General features: G+C 42.3%; 1 protein-coding gene across 9 annotated transcripts in view; it reads left to right on the top strand.

Annotated features, from left to right (window-relative positions):
• Window positions 1-12,210, top strand: part of CTNND2 (catenin delta 2) — a 930,830-nt gene that overhangs the window by 853,190 nt on the left and 65,430 nt on the right. The gene's annotated exons all lie outside the window — the stretch shown is intronic.

The raw sequence follows: 12,210 nt of genomic DNA, 5'->3' as shown, positions 1-12,210 counted from the left end.
GGTCAGGGAACTAAGATCCCACATGCCAAAAAAAAAAAAAAAAGAAAAGAGTCTCCTTGAGACCCTTGGGAAGGAAAGCAGCTGATCTGGCAGTTTCCGAATGCACACCTGCTCACGATGGAGGGGTGGGTAGTATAGAAATGAACAAAGACCATCCGAAGCTTCTGTCTCTTCTGAGCCTCCTGTAGCAGGGGAGTTGGCCACCATCACTTGTGTGTTTGGCAGAGACTCACAGGCAGGCAGGGGAGTGGGAAAACTTCATAGTGGAGGAAAGAGGAGGCTTCCACTGGGCCCTGATGTGAGGCTGTTGGCCTGGGGAAGCTGGGGGAGGGCTAAGGAGAAGCAGACCATCCTATGTGATGGTTAGGGGTGCATGTTTGCCTTTCTCTGGCTGGTTTTCCGTTGGTCTCCAAATTAGGGAAGCTGCCAGTTATTAATCAAGTCCTAGGCATTTGGGGACAATTGTTACAGTTATTGTTAAGCTTCCTGGATTGTCGCTGGAGGTAATGTGACTTTCCTGATAAGTCTGCCTTAGAGCAGGCTGGCTTCCTGTGTTTATTGTATAAGGGGCTGGTTTCCTGGGCAGGTTGCTGCAGGTTGTGGCTCCAAGTTCTATTTTTATACATGGTCTGGCCACTGCCCATTTGTATATTCCATCTCCCAGTGGGGATATATGTGAAAGTTATAATGTAACAGAGCTCTGATTTTTAAAAAGACTTTATTTTCAAATTGTATTTAGTTACAGTTGTAATAAAACTAAATGTAAAGTCACAGCAAGACCCTTTTTGACCCACCTCCTAGGGAAATGGAAATAAAAACAAAAATAAACAAATGGGACCTAATGAAACATAAAAACTTTTGCACAGCAAAGGAAACCATAAACAAGACGAAAAGACATCCCTCAGAATGGGAGAAAATATTTGCCAGCAAAGCAACTGACAAAGGATTAATCTCCAAAATATACAAGCAGCTTATGCAGCTCAATATCAAGAAAATAGACAACCCAATCCAAACATGGGCAGAAGACCTAAATAGACATTTCTCCAAAGAAGATATACAGATTGCCAGCAAACACATGAAAGGATGCTCAACATCACTGATCATTAGAGAAATGCAAATCAAAACTACAGTGAGGTATCACCTCACACCAATCAGAATGGCCATCATCACAAAATCTAGAAACAATAATTGCTGGAGAGGGTGTGGAGAAATGAGAACCCTCTTGCACTGCTGGTGGTAATGTAAACTGATACAGCCACTATGGAGAACAGTATGAGGTTCCTTAAAAAACTAAAACTAGACCTACCGTATGACCCAGCAATCCCACTACTGGGCATATACCCTGAAAAAACCATAATTCAAAAAGAGTCACGTACCACAATGTTCATTGCAGCACTATTTACAATAGCCAGGACGTGGAAGCAACCTAAGTGTCCATCGACAGATGAATGGATAAAGAAGATGTGGCACATATATACAGTGGAATATTACTCAGCCATAAAAAGAAACGAAATTGAGTTATCTGTAGTGAGGTGGATGGACCTAGAGTCTGTCATACAGAGTGAAGTAAGTCAGAAAGAGAAAAACAAATACCGTATGCTACCACATATATATGGAATCTAAAAAGTAAATGGTTCTGATGAACTTACGGGCAGGACAGGAATAAAGACGCAGACGTAGAGAATGGACTTGAGTACACAGTGAGGGGGAAGGGTAAGCTGGGACGAAATGAGAGAGTGGCATGGACATATATACACTACCAAATGTAAAATAGATAGCTAGTGGGAAGCAGCTGTATAGCACAGGGAGATCAGCTTGGTGCTCTGTGACCACCTAGAATGGGGGCATAGGGAGGGTGGGAGAGAGACGCAAGATGGAGGGGATATGAGGATATATGTATACGTATAGCTGATTCACTTTGTTATACAGCAGCAGCTAACACAACAATGTATAGTAATTATACTCCAATAAAGATGTTAAAAAAAAAAAAAAACTAAACCTAACCGGGTAATTTGGAGTAAGTTATCTACCATAGGTTTTTCTCTCCCTTCAGTATTAAATAGATAGACCAGTCTGTAGCAGTGCGCACTAATTAATTGTAAAAAAAAATGTAAGAACCAGGGTGTTAGTCAATGACAAAGATTTAACATAATTTGTTGTGTCCTTGGATCTATTTTCCATTGGGACCTGAGTTGGTGGATACCCCTGAGTGTGTTTCTTGCAAAGAAGTGTTCATGAATTCTTGGTCTAAAGGTCTAGGGACCAGCAGACCTGGATGAAGAAAGAGGAAAGAAATATATGGCTTGAAAGAGAAAAGAAATATATCAGAGATTGGTAGAGATGGAAGAAAAAAAGCCTTCAGTTAAAACTCGATCGGCTAAGAACACACACAATTCAATCGTCTAAACCACTTAAAAAACAAATTGCTGGGACTTCCCTGATGGTGCTGTGGTTAAGAATCCACCTGCCAATGCAGGGGACATGGGTTCAAGCCCTGGTCTGGGAAGATCCTACATGCTGCGGAGCAACTAAGCCCGTGCACCACAACTCCTGAGCCCACATGCCACAACTACTGAAGCCAGCATGCCTAGAGCCCGTGCTCTGCCACAAGAGAAGCCACCACAATGGGAAGCCCACACACCACAACGAAGAGTTGCCCCTGCTCACCACAACTAGAGAATGCCCAAGCACAGCAACGAAGACCCAACACAGCCAAACAATAAATAAATTAATTATTTTTAAAAAAAATTTCTAAGAAGAGATTATTGAAAAGGTGCTTTATGGAACTCGTTAGATTCTTTCATTGAAAATTTGTTGGGCCGTACTATGAACCTGGCACTGGAAATATCTCCACTATTATTTGCTAACTATAGTCTATAATCACACGGAGGAAAACACTATATATTTTCACTAAGACAGTGAATAGCTTGTGGCTCCCAAATTTACTATTTAAAAGAAATGACTAACTATCAGGAGAGATAAAATGTGAGATAATTCCTGCTTAAGGAAAAAACACTCTTTATGTTACTTTTGCACAAGTGGTATTGAAACCAATTATTTATAGAACACAGGTGTGTTCAGGTGTCTGGAAAATGGAAAGTATTTCCAGAGTTGAAAGAATTTCGGGAAGCCTCGTAGATAAGGATGGACGCATACATCTGCAATGCAATGGTAGATAGTAAATGTGCCTCCTGAGTGGTATAAACTCAAGGGCTCCCTGGGGTCTTCTCTGAGAGGGTGCTATTTCCTTGCAGCTGGTGAGCAAGGAAGTTATCACAACACATTTGACAAGTCTTACATTTTCATTTTTCAGGTTGAAAGTTAGTACAACGTCCATGCAATGCATGTTTAGACATTTATTTTTCTTATATTACACTCTGCAGACAAGTGAGAGAGGAAATTTGACAAGCAATTTGTGTTATGTCAGTTATGCCAAATCACATCCCTCATCTGCCCCTCTAATCACACAAAGCCCATGAGGCGTGAAGTTCCAGGGTCACTGAGAAATATGGAAAGGACACAAGGAGATGTCAGCAAAAAGAATCTTCCCATCAGCAACTTGATATGACTGTCCTGTGACTTTCAGAAAGTGACTTACCTTCGCCCACTTCTAGTAGTTACCTGGTGTTATGAGGTGAATATTTGTGTCCCCCCAGAATCCATACAGTGAAACCTTAACCCCCAATGTGATGGTATTCAGAGTTGGGACCTTTAGGAGGTGATTATGTTTGGATGAGTTCATGAGGGTGAGACCCTCCTGATGGGATTAGTGCCCTTATAAGAAGAGGATGCACGTGCACCGAGGAAAGGCCATGTGAGCACACAGAGAAAGTGCTGTCTACAAGCCTGGAACACCAGGAACCCAATCTACCAGAACCTTGATCTTGAACTCTCCATCCTCAGCTTCTGTGAGAAACAAGTATCTATTGTCTAAGCCACCCAATCTGTGTTATTTTGGTACAGCAGCCCGAGATGACAAAGACCCTGTCTCTCCTCACTGTGAATCTCTAGAGCAGTGACTCTCAGAAGGGCGCAATTTTTCCCCCCAGGGGATATTTGGCAAAGTCTGGAGACATTTTTTTCTTGGTATAGTGGGTTTGCTACTGGCATCTGGTGTCTACAGGGATGGTGGCCATGCAGCATACAGGATGCTGGCCATGCAGCATACAGGACTGCCCCGCCACAGAAAAGCATGTTGTAGCCCAAAATAGCAATAGTGCCGAAACTGAGGAAATTAGCTCCAAATTCGGTACAGACATCTCCCGAGAAGCCCTGGAAACCTGACACCTCTCCCCAACAGCATTATTAACTCCTGTCTTTTTCTGATAATTCCGAAAACCACCACGACTAGGAAACCCATCAAAACACTACTCTTGGATCCAGATGCCATTAGCCGGAATGTGGCCCCTCACAAATGATCGAGCTGGGCCCTCTCCTCCGTTCTTGAGTCAGCACACCCTCCTCTCCCTGTGGGCTCACCCTGCGAGCTGTGCAGAGTGAGGTCTTCCAGCAGTGTATGTGTATGTGTATGTGATGGGCAAGTGATGACACCAAGAGAGGACAATCCAGGAGCACTTCTGTGGCTAGTTTTCTTCAAACCATTTCTCTCACTCTGCATAGACCCTTTTGGTTTCCCAGGCAACTAAATGCATTACCGAAAAATATATATGCATGCGAGATTTGTATGGTAAAAATAAAACAACATAACGTTAAATTTAGGACTAACATTTGAGATCATTCAGATCTCTGAAAGCAACTCCCTTCACTTGGGGAGTAGCTTATGCTTCAGTTTTAAGTACTACCTTGGGATGCCTGACTGGTGTTTGCATTGGTTGGGGTTCGGTGGGTTCTGCTTTTTTAGTTCCTGGCTACCATTGAGGCGGAGAGATTGGAAGGTACGTCGTTCAGTGCAGTGTTTGTGGAATGCCTGCCTTGATCCAGGCCAGTCCCAAGTACCAGAAGCTCAGGTGTTAAGTGCCTCAAGGACATGACTGAGGTGAACAGACCCTCACATTCTGCTGGAGATAGGCCTGGATTGGAGGGTGGGCACGAGCCAAAGCATCTTCGGGAGAAGGGGATATAGGAGCAGCCTCCTAAATGATGTGACCCCCCAGCTGAGCCCGGACAAGTCAGAAGAAGCCAGACAAAAGAGCAAACAATGGAGGAAGCAAGAACAACAGGAGTTAGACCCCAGTGGCCCAACTCCTGTGCATAATTCACAAAACTACAACCAGGACCACCTGGTGGGAGGAGCGAGCTCCTGAGACCTGCAGGGGTGCCGTTTGCCCGTCCCAGAGAGCGTGTGTTTCATCTGGTAAGCGAGGGGCTGCCATGGATGTGGTCAGAGGATGGTGACACACACTGGCTCGTGCTTCCCAGTTTAACTCTGCTGGGATGAAAATCTGACCAATTTGCATATGTTCGGACATATGCAGACCCATTCCACGGTATCAAGCGACGGGATAGATTGACTTTCCTGTTCTTATTGACCTCCCAATGAACAAAGTCACAGTATTGAAGTAAGCGTCCCCAATTCCCCATCCTCCTAACTCCACTCACATTCTGTCCCTCCCTCAGGTAGACAAGAAACCCCTTGGTGGATAATGGCCTTTTTTTTTTTTTTCCTGGAGCAAGTCCCCCACTTTATTTCTACCTTTTCCCAAGACAGCTGAGGGACCTGGTCCCACTGGGACGGGCACAAGCTCCTGCTTCCCTTCTACCCCAAGGGGGCCCTGAGAACAGCACCACTGGGGTCTCCCAGCTTGCTCACTGGCATCCCTGGAGACTTTCTTTGCCCCAAGAACAGCCCGCACCGGGGAGGCCAGGAGCTTATGAGGAGTGGACTTGGCTGAAGGCAGAGCAGCAGGGGACCTACAGCCCCTTCCCACCTTCCGGGGCCTCCTTGGGCCAAGTCCCCAGGGGGGCAGGGGCGTGGGGTGGGTGTCAGATACAAACAAGCTTCCTGGAAACAGCAACGCAGGGTGACAGCAGCTTTGAGTCCTGACTTCAGGGCGCTCACGTTCTTGCCGAGTTTCCCAGCACAAGGCCTTTTACATGCAACAAAACCAAAAAGCATTTTTTTTTTTTTATCATTGCCGTTGGTGGTCAACTGTATGTGCTGAGACTTATTTCCCGTGTTCCTCCAGAACAAGTGTCCCAGCCCCTTCCTGGGCCGTCGCCTCCCGGAAGGGTGGAGGTGTGCCCTGGCATTTTCCCCTGCTTCTCTGCAGCATGCAGAGCTGTGTGTGGGAATCATCTTTCATTTCCAAGATAGAGAGACTTTACGGTCACTGATTTCCCAGAGAGAACCATGGCCTTCTCCAGGTATTCACCATAATAAAATCTATTAAAGCTCTTGAAATTAACGAGGAGACTCAGTTGAGTGGAGTCACATAGGACAGAATTTAAACTTGATTTTCTGTTGCCAGTAAAGTGGGAGGTTATCCCCATGGAGACACCTGGGCGGCTTTCTGTTGCTGTTCAGGACTTCCTGTTGCTGTTCAGAAACTGATCTGCTTGTCTTCGCATCCTGAGTTGGGACTGTGTGTTGTTGGCTCTGGGGAACATGGAGCGAGTTCTCCTTCTCACAGAGTAAGATGAAGCGGAATCTAGTGGTAATGACAGTGACGATCACAGCTGGGGTCGTGGGCTGAATCATCATTTTTATTTAAGTAAGTCATGTTTATTTGATTTTGCTTATCTTGTCTCCACACTAATCTTAGGGACTAGAAGGTGGGGAGGTCATTCAAGGGATTTCCAAGTGTGCTAGAAGTGGAATGACAGATTACGTGGGATCACATGTGACGGAGGATATGAGAATATTTGTCAAATAAAACGAAAGATAGCTAACTGTTGTCTGTGGTCTCCTCTTCAAAGGAGCTGCTCTGAACATGGGCCTAAATCCAAATGTGGCCCAGTATGTTCACTTGCTTCGGCTGCTATAACAAAGTACCACTAACTGGGTGGATTAAACAATAGATATTTATTTTCTCAGGGTTCTAGAGGCAAGAAGGTTTCGGCAGGGCTGGTTCCTTCTGAGGCTGGGTGGGAAAATGTGTCCCATGTGTCTCCCCTAGTTTCTGGCATTTGCTGGCCATCTTCTGTGTTCTTTGGCTTATAGAAGCATCACCTCGATCTCTGTCTTCATCTTTACTTGATGTTCTCCCTGTATACGTATGTCCGTCTCCAAATCTCTCCTTTTTATAAGGACATCACTCATACTAGATTAGGGACCTACCTTGTTCCCATATGATCTCATCCTAAAAAATGACATCTGCAACGACTTTGTTTCCAAATAAAACCGCGTTCTGGAGTAATGGGGCCTATAGGACGTCAATGTATGAATGGGGGGGAGGGGAGATACCCAGTTCCACCTGAACAGTAGCATTCCCGTTTCCACCCTATTTCACCCAGAGTAGCCCCATCAGCTGCTAAGCAGGCAGCCACTCTGCCCTTCACCACAGGATGGAGGTCAGCCACTTAATTTTACTGGTTAGAACCAGCAAGGATGGCAGTCCTGAGTCTCCAGCTAAAGAAGGAAGGAAAGAAGAGAAGACAGAAAGCCCTGCCGACACCTGGATTTCAGACTTGAGGCATTAAGAACTGTGAGAAAATAAATTTCTGATAGAAATCAATTTCTAACACCCTGAGTATCACCAACAGTGGCTAAGGGGACACCTCCCTGAAGTTCCAAAGTCCTCTCCAGCTTTGCTCTGGCCTGAGTTCCTTGATGAAGAACAGAACCACCAGATGGTTCTATGCTGTTTCCCAAGTCATGGTTGTCCTTCCTTGAACCTGGCTATTTATTCTAGTCCCCACCCACCTCTCACCTCCTGTACTTGACCTTTGCAATTTGTCACTGGAAGGAAAGTAGTTTCTGCAAGACCTCCAGGCAGCTGGTGGAACTATGCTAGCCCTAACTGGCACCACTGAATCTTCACTCCTTCAAAGAAGCTAATGGCCCATACATTCTAGGAAGCCTATACTCCAAGTCTCTATTGACTTTGAAAATAAGGTAGCAGAGACTGTTCATTCTGGATTATAAGATGTACATAGAAAAGCTTTTCTGTAACTTGAAGACTCCTCCTTGTTTCTGATTGGTGCTTGGCTTGGGTTTGCATGCATTGTTTTGGTTTGTTTCGACGGTGCTGACCACAATCACTGCATTATCATAATTAAGTTGTTTGTACACCAGAGTTCAGGCTCTTCGGTGATCCTTTTAGTCACGCCAAATCAGCTTGACACAGTGCCGGGGCAAAACCTGCAGTGTCCGTTCTAGAAGTTGACGCTGCTAAAAAAGTCATCCTTACCACAGGAATGGCCCTCTCATCACCACACCTCACTGCCGTGAGGGCAGACAGCCAGGAAAATCAGATTTCTGAAGATGAATGCATACTTCAAGTTTTCAAAAACTGCAGCTGCTTAGATAAGAAAACTCAGACACCAGCCGCTTTGCTGGACTTTAGGGCAACTGATCTGCAGAAACCCTGTGTCTAATATTTTCCTGCCTTTTTTAATCTTCCCTACAATCTCTTCCATTCACCGTATCTTCCTCCTTTGCTACAAGTGAAATCCCATTACAATAAAGAAATTGCCAAAGGACTATCCAGTTTTTTTCCTTTTCCTAGAGTTTTGCAGTATTAAGGGTTGCTTGTAATAAATGTGTCATCAGCTGGGCCCAGATCTAATATTTAGTCACTTTGATTGAGTGGGATTAGTGGAAATAATCTTTGGTCTATGTTTGGTCCTCTAGGCTCATTTTTTGCTTCTGCCTTTATTCTCTTTTATTCTTTTATTGTTTATCTTCATGCTTTATCTTTTTTCTATTTATCACCTTATGGAGAGTCCATATAATTATAATAGTTGTTGATATAGTTGTTGATATAGTTGTTGATATATAATTATATAGTTGTTGATATATAGTTGTTGATATATATAGTTGTTGTATAGCACAAACACACCAAAGTTTTAAACTCATCAAAGTATAAATACTTTAAGTTTTAGTTGTACACACGGAGCATAAGCCTACAATATAAACACCGGAATTCTAGATACATTAATAATGCCAGCAATTCCATACAAAACGTCCACTGTGGTTAATTAATAAAGAAACGGGCAATATTGTATAGCCCAATATATTTTTACATTCATAGGAGGATTGTTTTCACTAGCTAGGGAATTTGGAGAAATATCTAAAACATGACCACTTTTTATTAAAATAATTTAACATTATCTTTGGGTTCCAATAATGAACCCAAAATTGAAATTGGAATTCTGTCTACTATAAAACTATAAAATATGTCACGTTTCTTTATTCTGAAAAAAATTTTAAAATACAGGCAGAAACTAAAAAAACTAAGCTTTGACCTAGACATTTAGTTTTATAAACAAATTTTGTTAAAAATCTATCTCAAAGTGAGGACAAATAAAGAGAAGTGTTTTTTTTTTCAGAGTTGCTAAAACTGTTTATTTTCAACCCAAAATTACTAGATATGCAACAGTGATGTGTCTCATTCATAGGAAAAAAGGCAGTCAATAAAACCTGACTCGTAATGGGCCACATGCTGTGCTCAGCAATGACTTTAGAGAGGCTACTATAAAGAGAAGTTTTTTTTTAAAGAAAAGGTATTTTTACTGTTGTTGGTAGGGGCTGCTCTAAATCATCTTATACCCATGGAAGGAGATTATCTCCTAAGCATAAGGAGACAAGGATCTTATAAGATCTGGAACAAGTGCAGGTCCCTGGCATATACTTTAGGGTCCCATGATGTGTGTTAGAAGGTTAGAGTGATTGATGCCTCGAGTTACCTGCAGTCTGAAGTTTATTTCAGCTGTGAAGGCGGATCTTTCATGCCCTGGTTTGACCCTGGGGAAGCAGTCACCCAAAGCCAGATAAGACCCACTGGTATCCAAAGCTCAATTCAGTAATATAAATAGAATGAGAACTGCCTAGTAGAAACCAGTGCTTGGCTTGGCTGGTAGGTACTAGGAAGAAAATCAACTTGGGACAGAAAAGTAAGTGAATTTCAGTCAACGAATGTTCTCATTTGAGAACCTGCACGGGGAATTCATCCATAAGCAGCTCATTGGTTAACGAGGAAAGTGGAATTGTAGGCAAATAATTATAACTCTTTCTTCTGTGAGACTCATCTCTCTGGCTTATGAAGTCCTCTGTGAACGAAGTATGGGAGTAGGGGGTGAATGTATGAAATCAGAACAAGAAAAATGCATTTAGGAATAAAGTGTATTTAGAGTGAGTGGCTCCTATCAGAAAATGCTTAACATACACTACCATACATCCTCACCAGCCATCCTTTTGTGTAGTCGGAGCATTTCTTTTATTTCTGATTTTTATCAACATCAAATCAAGTTGCTGTGAAATTAAGGTGTCTTTGGTGGTACGGATCTGTGGGTATTTGGTGACATATAAGCATAGTAACGGGAACAGAAATGTAGCTGCCCTTATTCATCAGGACCACCCCAAGCGAGCCCCCCTCCCCAGACCCCCAGTCCTCTGGGAAGGAAATGGGTGTCATGCACAAGAAGGTTTCTCTTTTCAGATAAATTTGGGAAACTCTAGGTTAAACTAAATTCACCAAAGGGTTTCATTTTGTCTAACTGCAAGAGGCTTCACTTTGCTAATATACATTGTAAATTTCTGAGTTAAGCATCAGACACAGCATTTCCCACACATATGCTACAATGAAACCCTTTTTAGAATACAGCATCCTGTAGAACTAGAGTTCCAGGGATCTGTCACAGAGGTAGGTAACAACAGCAGGGTAAATGTGAATGAATTCCCATCAAAGTCCTGTGGTTACCTTGTGTAGTCAAAGAGCTGATGTAAATTGTTTATTCATTTATCAATAAACGTAAGGTTATTAGATGTCATCCTGTTCTTGGTTTATATTATTGTTGGAAAGATCAATTACATATATAAGCTAACTAGAGGAAACTTCAGTGAATGTCTATAGCAACTGAAAAAATGAGTTACAGGGTAGGTGTCATACAGGTGGTACAGATTATACCTGTGAAAAAAGTTCAGAGGAGGGAGTGAGGAGGGTTGGTTGGAGAGAGGAGTTTCTGGCCAAGAGACTCATGGAAAGATACCAAAGCCAGGATACAGTCAGCTCTGCAGCCTTACACCCATCATTTAATCTCTTTGGGCTGCAGTTGTCTTCTATACAAATTGGAAATTGTATCTGCCTTTTCTATAGCCCTAGGGAGATACAAAGTAGAAACTGAAATAGATGTGACTTTTCTTGAAAAAATTAAACCACTCTCTAATGTAATCTATGAGTAGTAGCCCTTTGTGCCCTTTATTGAAACTCTTTTATTTTGGCAGAGGGGTAGATCAATTTGAGAAAGCAAGAACATGGGAATGCAATGTTAGAATTCTTCATTAGGCTACTTGCATTAATCAATGCATTACTCTTATCCCAATGTGCTAATATCAGGCCAGAAGTTCTATTCCTGAAAACAAGCTTTTCTTACAGAAATACTGACCTCATCTTGTCTCAGACATGCTATTGTCTGAAATTTTCATCCTAGGAGAGTTCTTGGATCTTTGTTAGACAGAAATCTTGACCTAAAAATAAAAAGCCTTCCTAGGTTTCTCCCCTGAAGCTAGAATCAGTGTTTAAATTTTCACCTCTACTTCCTTTCTGCTTTTAAAATGAGGCAGTGAATTGAGGTAATAATTTTTTTTCTATCATGCTTAATATTTAATCAAATTATTTAAATCTTGTTAAAATGTATTATACCAGTTACTTGCCTCATTTTCAGTATTTTTCAAAAATCAATTTATTTCTAGTTCAAAAAGGTGCTTCAGCAAACCTCCTGTTAATTAACTGTGGTTTTTATTTTTAGAGTGATTCTTCTACAAATTATGTATGCATATCTTAGCCACCTTCTTGTCCGTATTTCTACTCATTACCTTACTTCTTGACATTTCAACAATGTGAGAATTTCTCAGAGCCTAATTCAGTGAAATCCTCTGCATAAGATCTCAAGGTGCTAAAAAATACAATTCCTCTTGTCTTCCAAACAGATGGAGTAGGTTATTTATTTAGAGATGGTAACTCTTGAAAGAAATGCATACCATACACCGCAAATCTATAAGATTTGCTTTACTCGACATTATTTCTATTCAGAGGGTTGAGTTACTGATTGCATCATTTTCTCAGACCAACTGCTTACCAATTTTGGCAT

Source organism: Globicephala melas, chromosome 3 (genome assembly GCF_963455315.2).
Source record: "Globicephala melas chromosome 3, mGloMel1.2, whole genome shotgun sequence".
Lineage (NCBI taxonomy): Eukaryota > Metazoa > Chordata > Mammalia > Artiodactyla > Delphinidae > Globicephala > Globicephala melas.
Note: the sequence above shows the minus strand (reverse complement) of the source record. Positions and strands in the feature narration are given on the sequence as shown.